Consider the following 5255-nt stretch of genomic DNA (forward strand, 5'->3'; position numbering starts at 1 on the left):
ACAGAAACATTCCTATATTTATTTATTTCACACTACTTGTTTCGTGAATGGTTACCCTGTCTTTCTTATTATTCTTCAACTTCCTTATTACTCAAGTTCTCAACTTTCTTTTCAGATTGCAGTTCCATGATTTTGACTTTTCTGTTTTCCTCTAAATACTGTTTTTGTGGCTTGTTTGCAATTATGGAATGGGAATAAATATCCGATCCTGAGACTAATTAGTTTTTGAATCTATTTAGTACGAGAACCATTATGGTTGGGTTGCACAAGGTAGAAATGAATCAATGATGTCTTTAACGAGCAGAGATGATTTTATCATATCATTGTGCTTGAGTTTCTTATAACTTTTTAGTTTCATTACCCCTCTCCGGCCCAGGTGCTGCGAAGTGAAGCTATTAAGATGTTATGATACCACTCTTCAAGTATTGGAGGACCTGCATTTGTTGTTGTATAAAGTATTCAACAGAAGCCACTAATCCAAGTGACCAGCAGTCAAGCAGTAACTGCTGCAACCTGTTTGTTATGTTCATTCTCGAGAAAGTTGTACTATATCCATAAATTCTTTGTAAATCACCCGAGACAGTGACCAATTCTTTCAATATTCGACTTATTTTGATAATCACCAATTCACCATCACACTCGTAAAAATTCACTTGCTAATTCGCTTGTCCAGGTTTAAGTAAGGTTTGTAAAATTTCTTACTAGAGTTTAAAATTTATATCGATTGAATTACTGTGCAATCAAAAAGTTATGACAAAAGCGATAGAAGAACTCAAGCTAGCCATTGGCAGAGGATGTATTAGGGTGTTGATCAATGCCTTTGATTGGAAACTCGAAGATAGCATGCATAATATAAATTGGTCATGATTACAAGTATTGTTAAACGATAAGGCAAAAACACAATACGTCATAACATAGGTTCATAGTTATACATAGAAACATACTAGTAATTAGGAATCTTGTTCCCGGCTTGCAACCTCCAAACCGTTACCATCTGGATCGAAAAAGAAAACTTGCTTGATCTTGCCATTTGGTAGGGATTTCTGAAACACATTTTAGTCATCGTTCAATCGATTGATGCTGCCTTGCAATTTTCAATCGATTGTTTTGTGATAACAATCTGTAGTCCAATCGATTAAGTGATGGAAAACCTGAAATTCAATGGATTATTTTGATAATCCAATCGATTGATTTTTAAAGAAACACGATTTCACAGTCCTGGACGAACGTCACGGATTAAATATAATCTTTTAATCGATTGGAATAGCCAAAAAGTTTATTACGATCAATAGAAGATCTAATTCGTTATTGTTAATAAACATAATAGATTAATGATAAAATAATAATTTATAAAATAAAAAATAGTTTTTATGATTAAATAAAATATAACTGTTAAATAGTCCTTTTCTAATTTTAATTACAAATTAATCCCATATATTTTATTTAATTATAAAAACTATTTTTTAATTTATAAATTATTATTTATCATTCATCTATTATGTTTATTAACAAACAAAAACAAAAACAATAACGAATTAGATCTTTCATTGATCGTAATAAAATTTTTGGCCATTCCGATCGATTAAAGTTTATATTTGATCGCTGACGTTCGTCCAGGGCTGTGAAATCGTGTTTCTTTCTGAATCAATCGATTGGATTAGCAAAAAGTTGATTGAATTTCCGGTTTTTCATAACTCAATCGATTGGACTACATGTTGTTATCACAAAACAATCGATTGAAAATTGCAATGCAGCATGGTTTTCGCAAAAATCAATCGATTGGTCATATTACCCAATCGATTGAACGATGACTAAAATGTGGGCTTTTAATAATTCAATCGATTGCTTATACACTCAATCAATTGAATGCTTGAAAACAACATGAGGTCTCACAATTCAATCGATTGGTTGTGTTACCCAATCGATTGAATTGTGTACTACGCCGTTTTAAATTTTCTTATGGTTAAAAAAAATATTATCTCATTATTCATCTATCTCATCTTTAAAATCCTATCTTCAATTTTTAAGGCTTTATTTTGATTTAGATATTCTAATCTTATCTTTTCCTTAATATTAACATTATAAATTGATGACCAATTATTCAATCCCACCATTGGAATCGTGTATCAATCTCTTTGATTATAAAAAATTTCATTGTTCTTCTTTCGGATATCCATCTACTTAATTTCCATTTTTCTTCATTTTTTATCTGTCTATTTAATATCCAATATTTGTTTATCATTAATTGATCTTCACAGTATCAGCAAAGGTTCAATCAATTTTTTCATTGTAGTGTTCAGAAAACAATTCATCGTTTTGATTACAAATTTTTTTTTATTTTTTAAACACAAATCTTATATATAAGTATAGTTTCTTAAAGTTTTGGGGGATCCAGGCCAGTACTCGCCTCCTCTGGGTTCGTCTCTGATTGATAGTTAATTAATATTAAAAAATATTAAAATTTATTTACTTTTTAGTATTTCTCAATGTCTGTGAATTAATAAAAGATAAAAAAATACTTTTTCATTACACAATCAATTTCACGAATAAAGTATCGAAACGAAGAATTACAAAATTAGATATTCTATTCACTGACCTGGATTTTGTAATCAAAATGATAGATTGTTTTCTGAACACTATAATGAAAAAATTGATTGGATCTTTGCTGATACTGTGAAGATCAATTAATGATGAACAAATATTGGATATTAAATAGACGGATAAAAAATGAAGAAAAATTGGAAATTAAGTAGATGGATATCCGAAAAAAAACAATGAAATTTTTTATAATCAAAGAGATTGATACACGATTCTAATGGTGGGATTGAATAATTTGTGATAGATTATTCATCAATTTATAATGTTAATATTAAGGAAAAGATAATATTAGAGTATCTAAATCAAAATAAAGCCTTAAAAATTAAAGATAGAATTTTAAAGATAAGATAGATAAATAATAAGATAATAATTTTTTTAACGACAAGAAAATTTAAAACGGCATAGTACACAATTCAATCGATTGGGTAGCACAACCAATCGATTGAATTTGGCAAATTCATATTGCTTGGATGAATTCAATCGATTGGGTAACACAACCAATCGATTGAATTGTGAGACCTCATGTTGTTTTCAAGCATTCAATCGATTGGGTGTATAAGCAATCGATTGAATTATTAAAAGCCTACATTTTAGTCATCGTTCAATCGATTGGGTAATATGACCAATCGATTGATTTTTGCAAAAAACATGCTGCCTTGCAATTTTCAATCGATTGTTTTGTGATAACAACCTGTAGTCCAATCGATTGAGTTACGAAAAACTTGAAATTCAATCGATTGTTTTTCTAATCCAATCGATTGATTCGGAAAGAAACACAAAAATTTTATTACGATCAATGGAAGATCTAATTCGTTATTTTTTTGTTTTTTATTGTTAATAAACATAATAGATGAATGATAAAATAATAATTTATAAATTAAAAATAGTTTTTATAATTAAATAAAATATATGGGGTTAATTTGTAATTAAAATTAGAAAAGGACTATTTAGCAATTATTAAAAAAAACTTAAAAAACATATTTTGTTATGGGACCATTAAGTAATCCAAACGTGTTGGGACCATCAAATCCAATGCCCTGTAAGTTATATAGAAAAACGATGGAAAAGAAATGGTATTCAGATTTCTCTTCTATAAATATTCGTTATTATATAATTTATAAAATAATAATATTTTTAAAATTCAAATATAAGATTTCTTAATTTGAGTATAAAATATTTATCACTTTTAATTATTCTCAGATAATAATATATTAATAGGCACTTTCATTATATACATTTAATACGTAATTTAGTTTTGGCTTGGGCAAGTTTTTTTTTGTTTTGGGCTGAGCTCAAAAATCTTACCCAAACCCATAATTCAATCCGCCTAAATCCAAACTCCAATATGATCTTTTCCCTCTCAAGGCGTTGAATTGTAAGATCAAGAAATAAGCTCCCATGGCCTCCACGCTAAGATCATGATTAATTTCACTTTTTGATTGATCCTCAAGTCTGGAATCAAGGCATGATCTGGTTCATGAAGTTTACATCAGGTCTCTCGGTTGGCATCACTTCGGCAAGAAACTCCGCTCCAGAAGTTGAGTCACTTCCTGAACCCACAGTGTTTCAGATTCTTTTCCTATATCTTCTATTTGTAATCTCGTTGTCTTACCTCTACTAACCCCATCTTTTATGAATTATCAAGACATTCCGAATTTTTTTCTTAATATTTTCACAATTTCTTGTGTAGGATATATGCACCATGACGCCTGCAATCTGTTCAAGTTTGTTAGCTGAGCAATTATATAAGGCAAACGATTTTCATTCTTAGGAATCCAGGTAAACCCACTATCTAGCAATCAGTTTCTTAGAATTTGAATGTCTTGCAGAATTGTTTCAATTTCTCCTATTGAACCTTGAGATTTTATTGCCTGAATTAATTGTTGGTTGTCTGATTCAATAAGCGTTCTTCCCATTCCCAAATTTTCCACTATTATAAGTGCTTGTCTAATTGTATTTGCTTCAGCTGCTAAATTAGAGTGAGCTTTAATTCTTCCGGAGAATCCCAACTCTAATTTCCCTTTATCATTCCTGAATACTACAGCAATTGCCCCATCTCTAGTTTTCTTGTCAAAGGCGGCATCAACATTAGCTTTAAGCCAATTTGCAGGAGGAGGTCTCCATTTTACTTGTTGAGTGCTTCTTTTTTTAAACTCTTTGGTTACTGTCTTCTCCTGTTTTTTTGCTTCTCTGTGAGTTCTCTCCATTAATTCAGTTCTTATGATAGTACTTTTGGGATTTGTTTGTTGTTCCTAGAATACTATCTTATTTCTCGCTTTCCATATTTCTCAAGATAGAAATCTAATTCTGCTGATTCTGTCTTCGTGGTCATTCCCTCCACTCTTCTTGATTTTCAAAATGTTGTCTATCAACCAATTACCAAATGATATTACTGTGTATTTGGTAGGTATGCAATGACATTGTGCACTAAACCAAGTTTTCCTGGCCCATTCACAAAGCAACACTGCATGCTCCATCGTTTCTTCCTCCTTTTGACAAATTGAATATATTGGGTTGTCCCGCAGCCTTCTTTTGTATAAATTAGAGTTTACTGGAATAATATTTTGAGCTACCTTCCACAAAAACATCCTGATTTTTGACGGAACATTTATATTCCAAATTTTTTTCCAGAGTTCCCGGTTATCAGTGCTTGTAGA

This window comes from Arachis duranensis, chromosome 8 (assembly GCF_000817695.3).
Source record: "Arachis duranensis cultivar V14167 chromosome 8, aradu.V14167.gnm2.J7QH, whole genome shotgun sequence".
Classification (NCBI taxonomy): Eukaryota; Viridiplantae; Streptophyta; class Magnoliopsida; order Fabales; family Fabaceae; genus Arachis; species Arachis duranensis.